This window comes from Mastomys coucha, unplaced genomic scaffold, assembly GCF_008632895.1.
Source record: "Mastomys coucha isolate ucsf_1 unplaced genomic scaffold, UCSF_Mcou_1 pScaffold22, whole genome shotgun sequence".
In the NCBI taxonomy this organism is placed as follows: domain Eukaryota; kingdom Metazoa; phylum Chordata; class Mammalia; order Rodentia; family Muridae; genus Mastomys; species Mastomys coucha.
In genome coordinates this window covers 37,203,221-37,216,529 of record NW_022196905.1, presented here as the reverse complement: position 1 = coordinate 37,216,529, position 13,309 = coordinate 37,203,221, and the positions used below count along the sequence as shown (strand labels likewise).

The window sequence follows — 13,309 nt, the reverse complement described above, 5'->3', positions numbered from 1 at the left end:
TGTAAGAATAGTAACAAAGTGTCTGCTCTATGTCACCTTCTTGAAGACTCTGTATAAAATGTGGAGGCAACAGCTTGCTACAAAGACAGTATACTGAAAACATGCTGTATCTCTCAGCATTTGAGCAACAGAATATTCGATTGGCTGATGCCAACACACCAAGGAAGACAATTACTGCAGCTCATTAAAATGCAGATTTTCCCTGTTATCTGACTCTGATGCTTTATTTTTAAGGCTACATTAAAATTTAGTACTAGGGTTTTATTCTAGTCCCCTTTGCATAGGTCTCCCTTAAAAGGACAGTAATCCTACATGAAATTCACTGCCATCAGAAGGGTGAGCATAAGCTTTTGATTTTGAAGTAATTATTTAGAGTGCTTTATCCACCCTTACTACCCTAGCTCAAAACTCTGAAAAGACTTAATATATCCAAATATACTCTACATGTATTCATGAAATTAATTGATTACCTACTAACATAAGAATAATTGGCAGATAATCCAATTTTGATCATAAATATATATACACATTCACATATTAATGATGTAGAGATTCACATATAAACATGCATAAAATGATCTCTTGAACATTTTGATTTCTGATTCCATACAGTGAAGCCACTTTTCCCTTAAAAGGATATTTTACCACCTCTTATTTACTCCCAAGTTTCATGAAAGAAGGCATTAGTTAACTAAATGAACTGTTAAATAGTGCTTCCATACTCTAGAAACATATAATTATGTCTACTGTTCTGAAACTGTGGTCTGGAGTGAGAATCAGAAAAATATACAGAGTAGGTACAAAATAGAAAGATCTAGGAAATACAGTTTCTTTGAACTGAATTTTAGTAACGTCCTAAAACTTTTAATGGAGTCACCGTTTATTTTGGACATCAGGACTTTCTTAAGTAAGAATTAAGTATGTAAGAACTGTGCATGTACAGTACATCACAAAAGAAAGCACAAAGGAGTATTTAGCTAAACCCAGGAATGCATAACTCTGTGCTAAAATGTTGTGTTAAGTAAGCAGGGCCTTTTTCCTGAGGTTTTTTCCTACCTAAAAGACAGATAACTTTATGTTGACACAAATTTCTTCTAATAGATTCACTATAAAAAAAACTTGGAATTTGAATGGACTTTAAAAGGCATTGAAAACAAGTTTACCATTAAAAAACTATTTGCAAATGAGTGTATATTTGCATTTATGTTCTAAAATATTAGAGATCATAATGTAATAACTCTTCACAATTAAATGAGCAAATATAGACTCAAATTATCTAATTATTTACCCTCTACTAGAGTGAAAATTGTAATATAAATTTCTAAGTTAACTTTCATAGTTATTTTTATGAGATCAAAACCACTTGCACATGGTACCTGCCAATTGAAATAATGATCAACATCTGTAGGCTTATTATATGCAAGGAGTTTTTATAGTTCTCAATTGCCAATTATTTAATCCTGCTAACAATCCCTTGGATTTCATATGATTTTCTTTACATTTTCATGAAAACACTTTATCATAAGAAAGATTAAGTCACTTGCCTGAGGTTTCATCATTGGCAGGAATGTTTGATCAGAGGGAAACTATCTGGCTTGATTCTTATATTGACTGCCTGAGACTGACTTCCTATTGATAAGACGATATAGGAAAAGGCATGCATAGAGGGATGTAGACCACTTAAGCTCCAGTACAAAATAATACATAAAAGAACAGTGCTTTGAAATAATCCCTCACTATTAAGTCTAAAAGGCTGGTGGTGCACAAACTGACTGAATCTGGTGCTTACTAGCAACAACTATTTCTTTTACAAAAAAAAGTCCCAAAACATAAAAACTATACTTCTCAGTTTTTGCCACTCTGTGTAAGATCTGGACAGATATTAAAAGTGGGAAGTATAATTTTAAAATATATGCTTTAAAAGGGAAAGACTTTTTTGTTGTTGTTGTTCTGTTTGCTGAGATGCAGACAGATGGCTAAACTACGGGAGTCTTAGGCCAGGAGGCACAAACAGGATGTTCCAGATAACAGAAAATGTGAAAAGGAACTTAGACATCTGTTTTAGCCACTATCCTAAAGACACCACAACTAAGGTACTTTTTATAAAAGAAAGCATTTAATTGGGGGCTTGCCTACAGTTGCAGGGGTCAGTTCATTATCATCATGGTGGGGAGCATAGAGATATGGAAGCATGATGCTGGAGAAGTATCTAAGAGCTACACCCCGAAGAACAGGAACAGAGAAGTACGCACTAGGGAGGGTCCCAGTGACTCACCTCCTCCAAGGCCACACCTGCTCCAATAAGGCAACATCTCTTCAGATTTCCCAGTCTACCAAGGGTTAATGAAGTATTCAAATATATGAGCCTATGGGGGGCCATTCTTATTCATCTGGCATATTCTGCATGCTCCATCCACTCTACAAAAAGAACCTCCACCTCACTGCAACTATTTTAGTTTCCTGATAACCCACAGGATCTAAGCTTATGAGGTAAGTCACTCCTTAAAATTGTAAGGTTGTAGAACGATCATTTCACAAAGGGTTTAATACATCCACAAGTAATGAATATGTGCTACTGCTAGGCAGTCTCCTTTTACCACTAACACGGGCCTGGTTTAATGAGTAAAGTTATCTGCTACCAAGTTTGAAGACACGAGTTGACTCCGGTGACCAATTTGGTGGAGGGAGGGAACCCAACTCCCACAAGTTGTTCTCTGACTTCCAAATGTGTACTGAGCTAAAGGATACATGCCCATGCACACACACAGGCACATACACACAGGCAAACGCTTGCACAGACACACAGATAAATACATGTAAAAATTAACTATATTAATGTAGAATACTTTTAAATGCATATTTTTAAATTTTACGTGTCTACAAAAAGATAGAGGACTTCCACCATCATTAAATCATTTATTAGACTATTACCATTTTAAATAATGATGCATACACACACACAAACACACGCATGCACGCACGCATACCTTAGCTCATGTTGGCCATTCAAATGTGTACTCAGCAAGTGGTTGTGTACTGACAACTAAAAACAAGCTACATCTTGCTTGAACAAAGTATCAGAATCCATTATAATAAGCAGCTGGCACCTCATCCTCTAGAGGGATTATGCTGGCCTTTTTGCTGCTTCTCTAATGTGTCAGGAATCCTCCCATTGGAAGATATTTCTACTTCTGATTTCTGCCAAGGGTCGCACCCCTCAGCACAGTCAGACCTCTAAGTGCTAGGCAGCATCATATATCACTGTGTTCCCAACAGCAGCTTCTTTCTTCCTCTATCCTCATACCTCATTTTAAAAAATTATCTAACAGTTTTTCACCATTGCTCTTTTTAAAACAAAAGATCTACTAAGAGCAGAAGTTTCCATTTCTGTTACTGTCTTTTTAGCATCTACAACAGAATGACATAATAAGCTCTCAAATATTTGTTGAATATATAATTTTATTCTATGATGTGAAATACAAATTTGACTAAAAGCAGTTACCTAAAGACATGCTGTATGTTGATATCAGAAACAAAGTTAATGAGAATAACAAAACACAGAGACTAAAAGTGGTGCTTTTTAATCTTTGCCAAGGTAATTTTTTCCCAGACTTCAAAGCAAATTTAATGAAAATAGGAGTATTATCTTATTATTGGTTTTCTCTCTGTATTTTCAGTTCTAATTAACCACGATGCTCTTCTAAATAGCATCATCAGTTCCCCCACACCATCACTCTGTCCTGCCTAGGACATGCATTACCTCTCTGTCTAATGCATTATGCTGTATTCAATATTTACCTTTTACCACTTTGTAGACATCTAGAAAATCAGACTACCACAGTATTACAATGTTTATTGAGAGTTTGATGCTTTTTTTTTTTTTAAGCAGTTTTAGGTATCTTCAGCTCTGGATAACATTAATAATTTTAACTTTTTCCTCATTAATTAAGAGAAATTGCTAAAGTTCAATGTCATGTACTTTGCCAACATTCTTTAAGAGAAAACTAAATGATATTACATACTATAGTTATAATGATCCTAGGTTAGAATTAATATTAGACTAATTACAAAGAAGGACACAAAGGCACAGTGGTTAAAAGCACCAACTCAAGACCTACCAAGTTCTATTACTTACTAGCACTTGATACTTATTGGCAGTTAATAATAAGCTACTAACTATATCCAAACATACCATATGGCCAGTTACACGCTAGTTGTAGGAACAAATGTGTTTGATATGTGGTCAATGTAGAGATGTTTTAACACCCACACCTACAGATTCTTACCTGAAGACAACTAGCATTCCTTCTTATGAACGTTCAACAGAGCACTGTTCTCACTGGTCAGTTTATCAGTCCAATATTATTTCCACAATTTACACTTCACCTTTACTTCTATGTCTACACATCTTATACAGAGTTCCAAAAATCCACTTTGAATGAATGTAGTCCTTACCAACCTTGAATAATTCCAACTTATAATCAGTTCCAGTGTGCATAACAATAATTTCTAACCCCACTTCTCAAATCTTTATGCATACCCCCTAAAGCCTTAGTAAGATCATAAAAATGCAAAAGACACAAAGACCAGACTCCAAGGGAACAAGAGGAACACTGACTTCTGGCTAATAAAAGCCAGTGTCCACTAGAGTCAAGTGCTCACTCTTTTTGTGTGTGCATGGTTTTTAGAGACAGGGTGTCTCTGTGTAGCCCTGGCTGTCTTAGAACTCGCTCTGTAGACCAGGCTGGCCTCAAACTCAGAAATCCGCCTGCCTCTGCCTCCCAAGTGCTGGGATTAAAGGCGTGCGCCACCACTGTCCAGCTCAAGTGCTCACTCTTAATTCAAGTTCTATCATAATGCTCTATCTACCCATGTGATGCTTTACGTCTTTGTTCTATCATCACTCTATACTGTAACTATATAAAGAATTCAGAGGATCATGTGCTATAATGGTTCCAAGCAGAGGGTAACTAGAAGAAAACAAGAAAGAAAACACTAAATTCAAGTAAGAAAATGGGTTACAGGTGTTACATTAAAACTAATACAAAAATATTAAAATCAAGTTGAGGTAATGCCTATAAACTTTCTACCATGGAAGTATTTGTAAAAATGAAAATAATGCTGATGATTACCAAAAATAACAAATAAAAATAGCAAATAGAAAAAAAAATCTACCATACTACCATCCCAGTTTTTGCTTTCAGTATAGCATTCCACATGAAGTGCTCAACATCATTTTTCCACCATGCAGGGGTTGAGCTCATGACCTTGGGAATGCTAGGCAATACTGGACTCTTGAGCTACATCCCTAAGTCCTACACACTTTATAAAACACTAAGGTAAATGCTCTGTGCAAATGTAAAGTAGGCTTGGCTGATATTTGGCAGATTAGGTATGGTAAATACAGTTTTGACTGACAATATTTTTGACTATAGATCAAAGTGCATACATATATGTACATATATATATATAGTCATAAAATCAAACGTATTTAGCATATCCTGTGGAAATAAGTACGATAGAAATTCATGAGATTTTCATTTAAAAACTGTAAATATAAAAAATCCCAACTGTAATGATACATGCTATTATACATGCATAAATACCTTATGCTAGGATTCTGGAAGTACTAAACTGATATTTGTGAAGAGTAGAATTATAATGGAAAATGTTTACTTATGCAAATAGTTACTGTGCCTCTATATGCTTGGCATTTCCATAGATATGACGGCAAAGTAAAAACAAATACATGTCCTGTATTACCATGACATAGTCTCTCTCATTTGAAAGATACTTAAAACCAAACTAAGAAGTTATTATAGTTAAAATAAATGAAGGAAATCTGATTGTATAAGTCTTTCACACAATATAATCTAACCTACATAGGGATGCCCAAGCTTCCTTGCTAAGGAAGTACAAGTTGACTAGAAACTACAGCCTTCCAACTAAACATGGAGGAACAAGTACTTTTCATTTGCTTCTTTAGCTTAATGAATCACCTAAAATGGCTCACCAGAGCAAAGATGAATGGAATGGATCACAGGAGAACCATGTTAACATTTTTTTGGGTGAGGGCAATCTGTAAGTTTTAGAAGTCTAACTGACTCTATAAACCGTAAATCACTGAAAACACAACCCCAAGCGACTCTGCGTCTGGGGAATGTCATTGGGAAGTAAGCAGACAGCTGGTGAGAATCTGCTCTAAGAACCTGTGGCTAACCCTGAAGGCAGAGGAGAAGGCAAGAACACCAACAAATGCCTGTTAACTTTTAAAATCACCAGTCAAACACACAGACACCTTTTTGTTTCTTCACAGTGGACTACAGAGCTCACACCCAGGTCTGCTCCCTAGAGCACAATGAGAGACCTAGACACAGACATTGTTGGTATCATGAGCTTCTTGCAGTCCCTACTAGTTACACCCAACTACATGCACAGAGCTTCCCATTCCCACCTTAATATTTTGCTTTGAGGTATGGATAGTAAACAGGCTCAGTATTTTAGGACAGCATCCAGCATGAAAGTAAAACAAGCAGAAGAAAAAAAAAAAAGAGACATAGAGAAAGCATAGATAACAATATAAACTTAAATAGTCTCCACATAACAGAGTATCTACCAGGCAACTAATACCAAATAAGGTTAAAAGGTGTATTAGCAAAATTCTGAAAATTGCCTAAGAGGGTAATAAAGCTGCAGTCACGTGGCATGAGGCGACTCTTCAGGTGCTCAGTGGTAAAACAGTGAGGGGACACAGCTCCATACTCCATCCCAGCACCACAGAAAGAAACACCAATCAAAACAGCAGCAAATTATTTGAAAAAAACAAAACAGCAGATCATGAGTGTAGGAAAGAATTTCAATAATGCTTATATTAAAAATAGAAGAGTTGAAATTTTAAGTGAAATCAAGCCATAAATTTCTAAGAAGACAACTTTGTGGATCCAAAGATGTAACTCAGAAAGTAAGCAAAATGGAGGAAAGCATATATGCAATATGTGACCTATTGAGAAGGCATTATTATGAAACTTATGGTCTACAGGGATGAAACACATTAGAGCTCAAAAGCTTAAAGAAAAGTTAAGATAATCATGCAAAAGGCTTCAGAATAGTATCATACTTGACAGGAACCCAGGATAAAAGATTAAATAGTGGGCTGGTGAGATGGCTCAGCGGGTAAGAACACTGACTGCTCTTCTGAAGGTTGTGAGTTCAAATCCCAGCAACCACATGGTGGCTCACAACCACCCATAATGAAATCTGACACCCTCTTCTGTATAGTCATTTATAATAATAAACAAATCTTTAAAAAAAAAAGATTAAATAGTAATACTGTGACATCCCAAACTGAGAAAGTATAACTCTATACTACTCTGTCATCTTCTACAAAGAAAACCAGTGGGTTTGTTTATATGAAGGTTCAAAATTTACATCCTATCGGTGGGAAGGTGCTGTAACACAGGCCCAGCAAAACAAGGTCTAGGTATCAGTAAGACAAGATCATGGGGTAACCTGCACCCCATACCCTGTGCACTATTTCCTGCCCCACAACCCTGCCTGCTTTCCTGGAGGCCTGCTGGCACCAGGGACACCAAAAGCCAAATGCAGATAGATTTAAAGCTCATGAATGAACTTTTTCCTGAAGCAGCAAGAAGACTAGCTGGTTTCTGTGGATATATTATGACGTCCAGCTTAGTGTTTTTATGGTTTCCCAAGTGTAGGTACGAGTGGGTCTTTAATTCTTCTGCCATCTCTTGAGGTCTTTTCCTTTTGTTTGTCTGTCCAACTACAATGTGTTAGTTTTTTGTTTTATCAAATTATACTATGTTATATTTTATTATATTCTCTTAGGAGTCTGTTTGTTTTCTAATGAGACAGAAATGGGGTGGATCTGGATGGGTGAGGAGGTAGGGAGAAACTGGGAGAGTAGAAGGAGGGGAAACCATAATCAGGATATATTTTATGTGAGAAAGGAATCTATTTGTAATAAAAGGAAAAAATGAAAAAAATAGGCAAGATTACAAAAAGAAAAGGACATGAAGATCACAGGACATGGCTTCCCGGGATGAAGGAAGTCTCAGAGTTATTAAGGCTCACAGTGACAGCTACACAGGGCAATGGGGACACCCCCGTACATATGCAATAAAATTGTGTGCATGCTTAACTTATGTGTTTGTATGTTTTCAAACAAGCTGTATAGCTATACAGATACATCTTGGGATATATCAGTGATAAATATTTGTTAAATATTTTATAACCATGAAGACAGAATAGTAGAAATGCTAAGGATAGGTAATCTACAGGATATCAAAACATAATACTAAAAGTTTAAAAAAAAAATACAAAACAACCAAATAAGGAATCCACTAAAAAATGCAAAAGTCTCCAAGTGGATGAAGGGCAAAGGAGTGTAAGATTTGTGGCCGTATCTCGCTTTAACCATTGTACATACATATTATAAGCTTGGGAGAAAAGATGATGAAGATTGCAAATACCTTAAATTATACACAGAAAAGCAAGACTGAAAAAAACTACACAGTAAAATGTCAATATTATTTACTTTGCATTACTACTGGTGGTATTAAAATTTATATTTCTAGTTTTCCATTAATGAGTAAAGGTTTTCTGAGATGGGAAATATTTTAAGAGATTAAATATTATGCCTTTGAAGGAAAAATTCTAAGATACTGCTTCTCATATAAGAAGCTAAAATTTATATACCAAATATTCCCAAGTACTTCATTTTAGCATTATAAATTATGAGTCAGATGTATGCTATATATAAGAATTTATTAAATTGTCCATTTAGAGAGAGAAAAACTTCTATTTTAAATCACAAGAAAGATGTGAAGTGACTTTCGAAAGAGTACTATGTATCTGAATTGGCACAAATACACTGTAATTTATGTATTTATTAAGGCTTTGGTTTTGAAAAATGAAGTTCTAGTGTTATAATTCAAGAATACCTTTAAATAGTCAAAGATGTCTAGAGGAAATAGGGGCACCCATACTCTCAAATATTGTTATTGACAGAGACAAAGACTTTAAAGAAAGAAATAAGACTAAAATCTCTACTCGTGTTCTATTTCAAGTAACTTTTTCTCTGACAAGAACTTTCACAGAATTTTATCATCCCCCTCCTAAAGACTATAGATACTTACTGATAACAAAAGTTTAAAGTCATGTAAGTTGTACTTTCATAAGACAAACTCAATTCTGAGTAGCTATGAGAAAATATTAAGTTTCCACATATGAGAATGATCATCTCAATGTCAGGATGCATTTAGGAAAATGCATGTGTTGTATGTTTCTTTTTTTCTTACCAAAAGCCAATAGTCAAAAGAAAAAGTCAATGTGCTCTTTCATAAAACAAATGAATGCATTTCAAAAATCAGACCACTTAAAAGCATACAAAACACGTCTTTCTATTTTCCTTTTATAGGTTTGGTTTTCAGTTTTTAGACAGGGATTCTTGTATAACCCAAAGATGGCCTCAAATTCACAGGGACGCTCTTGCCTCCGGTCTTCCAAGAGGTAGGATTTACAGACCAGCCTCCTTTGTTTTTTCTTTTTCTTAAAAAAATTATTCTAGTATAGAATCTAAAATGTTTGAAGTCAGAAGTATTTTTGACATTGAATTTACTATTTAATTTAAAATAGTTAATATTTATAGTTATACAATGCATTCTTTTGATATGAGATATAAATCCAAATATGAAATTCATTATGATTTACATATCTAGAGATAATTTTGTATAATATTTTTATTGTAACTGTTTTAATTGTGACATATGAGGACACATAAAATATTCTATGTAAAGCATCAAGTTTTATATTTTTCAATATTTGGGATTTTGGATTTTTAATCTTTTACCTGATTTTAGTCCATACCCTTTTGGTAATTGTAAAAAGTTTTCACCAGGAATCACAGGTGACTGCAGGAAACCACAGTCAATTTTGAGGTTGTATTCCTCTATCAGAGGGAATAAGGTAAGACCTGGTAGCAGAAATCCATAAAACTATTTTACAAGTTTATCTCTGATATGTATCAATTTACTTTGCTTTAATAAATAAAGGTACTAAGTATTTCCAGTTTTTTATAATTACTTTTGCCCTTGTTCTACTATACCAGAGTTTCTAGCAATGTATTTTTAATAAAATGCACAATTGTAGGGAGTAGACCTGACATAAGCTTGAGAGCCTCTGTCCACTCAAAAGTTCCCAAGTTCCAGAATATAATTTCTCCCACTGGAGACTTGAAATTCATCTAAGTTATTTGTGCCTTTGCACTGTACTCGCTTTCATAAAATCAGTGGGAGAGAAGCAGAGGGCAAAATGGGAAGAGAGCAAGAATCTGGTATTTCACAGACTTAAGAGGTTCATACTGCTCAGGGATAGGCTCCCCAAAGTCAGCGGGCCTTCTTGCTTCCAGAGTCATAAACACAGGAGTTTATCAGTGAGTAATAAAGCTGATACTAGGTAATAAAATCTCAGATTTTTTAAATCCTCTGAAAAGCATGTACTTTAAAATATTTGTTGGCATAACATCACATTCTGAGGTCTTGTTTCTGAATTTTCTTGAACTATTCAAGGAACAGTGGAAAAGTCATTATGACCAGCTGAGACTGATCATCTCAAGAACGGTTACATGAACTGAATTTCTCCCTATAGTCTTTAAGTCAATTTTTATGAGCTGAAGTTCAATTTTTTTGTTCTTACAGTTTGAGGAAGAGCACTGTCTTTAAATGCTTGCACAACAAGACCTTTTTTTTTTTTTTTTAAACAAATTGTTGGGGGCAGGAGAGAGGGAGGGTTTAACAATGATCTGCCTTGTTCTTTTGTTTAAAGGGGAATGAACTGACTTACACAAACATAAAAAGATCACAGACTATTTTAAGTAAATATGCAAATATAAAATGGTAGAATGATGAAACTCTATTTGGCAAGCGTGATTTTCTTTAGGCACTTAAAATCTCACTCTTATTCTTCCTTTGGAAAGAAAGCAGTTTGCCTAGAATCGAGACCGTCATTAGAAATAGCGTGTCAGCAGAGAGATCACACTGCAGATAAATAAAGCAGCTGGGTCAGAAGCATTCAGGCTGAGGAAAGCACATCACAGTGTGTTAGTGTTTCTGATTTCCCAGCAAAGAACAGCACATGTCTGACAACACTGAATGAGCCAACAGTGTCATGTGGCCCTCAACAACAAGCTGAGACCAGTCTTTCAGTTCTGCAAAAGTTACCATCTCATATATGCCTTTTCATGCAATGACACTTCCTCCCAATAATTCTTCATTGCTCTGTTCCAGCTTTATATCAGAATTTCCTTTATTCCACATATAAACTAGCAGGAACTTTCTACTTACCATCTCTCTGTACATCTTACTACTCCACGGTATTTCCAATGTCTGTATATATTTATTGTTTGGTAGATGGTCTCTATCTTTCCCCAGAAGGCTATACTTTACACAGGGATAGAGAACTTGGCTTTCTTCACAGTGTACATCCTCACAGTGCAGTCAGCAAAGGATAAAGTTGGCACTGTCAGTTCCTCTCTGGCTGCCACCATTTACTATCTGTCTATCTCCAACAAGATGAGAGAGCTTCCCGATGCTACACCAGGCCATAAAAACCTCCATCTTCACTTTTTGAAGTGGGTACTGGAAAGGGGAAGTAGCTAGAGCACAGCATGTTTGATGACAGTGGGCTGAGCGGTTGCTTCTATGAGTGTAGTCAGTACTTAGCAACATCAGTACTTTTCCCATTCTATACACCAACTCAACTATTTGCTCCCTGCTCATAACCACTTCGAATAGTTTGTTTTCCTTTAAACTTACGAATGTTAGTAAATAAGAATTTGTACATTTGCCTTTGACTCCTCAAGAACTCAGAGTCCACAATGCTTCCCACCAGTGCTTGCCTCTTCCTATTTACATATCTTGAGCCATATCTGGTCGGTAGTTAGGACATCATGGAAATGATGGTGAGAGACATCAGAGGCTAGGCTCGACGACGCGGGCATTTACACTAATCTGTGCACTCACTCTGGGCAGCAAGGGGTTGGGGAGAAGATGAGGTAGCACCGGCAGCCATGCTGTGACAAAGATAAAGCAGGCCTGTGGAGAGGTCCATATGGCAAGGAACTGCGATTTGTTTTCTCCAGTATCTTTACATTAACTTTCTATTCACACAGAATGAAATCCTTCAGCCTAACTGAGGGTTCACACTGTAGGATCAACAAACCTCTTGACTGCTACCTAATGAGACTCTTAGCCAGAAATAATCAAGTTGCTCCCCACTTTTAACCTTTGGAAATTATGTAAGATAAATGGTTATTGTTAATGTTTTAAGTTAATTATGAGTTGTCTTGAGGCATTAGACAAGTAATACAACCTCCTGTTACAATAGAAAGAGAACGAGGAGCTCATTTCAAAATTTGCACTCTCCAAATCCTGTCTATTGGTAGATCTCTTGAGGAAGACAAAGCAAAGAATGGTTTCAGGAGACATTTTATGAGAAACACATTTTCAGTCTGTCTGTGTCCTAGGCAGCGGAAATGATTTTCTGAGATAAAGAGACAAGAAAAGACGGGGCACTGCCTTGAACATGAGGAAAGGAAAGGTGGGGAAACAATAATCACATTAGGTACCCCAGCTGCTTACTGTTTGCCAAAGCTCTGCTTAGACAGACTGTGTAGAGGTCCAGCATCCCTGCCCCCATACAAAGGCAGTGGTCCCAAAGTGTGAAAAGAAAATATACACTAAAGCAGGAAGCAGTGGAAGGAGCCAGCAGGTGAAGGAAGAAAACATCAAGTAGGAGTGGTCAGCTAATGATCACTATACAACAGCAGCACGGGCAGCCTTAGTTCTTTATACTATGCGGAGATGTATCCCAAAGCTTCTTTCCCCTCTTTTGACATAATACATATGAAAAATAAATTATCCCAGTTAGAAACAGAAACTGGCTAACATGGTGACCCCTAAAACTTGCAGAAGGGCTATAAGCCTCTCTCTCTTTCGGAGCCGAAGATGCCTTTTCTAACAAATTCCTTTAAATTTTTAAGTCATTACTCTCAGCACCATTCTGTTGCTGCATTTCCCTTCTAGTCCTCTCTAGATGCCCTTCTATTTTGTAAGATGCCTAGGCTAGAGAAACAGGTGATAATGAGTAGTGTGGCAATGAACATTTTCTCTAGCATCTGCCAGAACCCTTGTCAAGAAAGACCAGGAGAAAGAAAAACTTTTCCTCATCTATGCTAACAGTGAACTATCCTGATTTTTGTGCTAGGAATTTTTCTTTCTAAAGACAGAAT

General features: G+C 36.2%; 1 protein-coding gene across 8 annotated transcripts in view; it reads right to left on the bottom strand.

The window, feature by feature from the left end:
- Positions 1-13,309, bottom strand: part of Cpeb2 (cytoplasmic polyadenylation element binding protein 2) — a 54,200-nt gene that overhangs the window by 27,679 nt on the left and 13,212 nt on the right. The window lies entirely within an intron of this gene.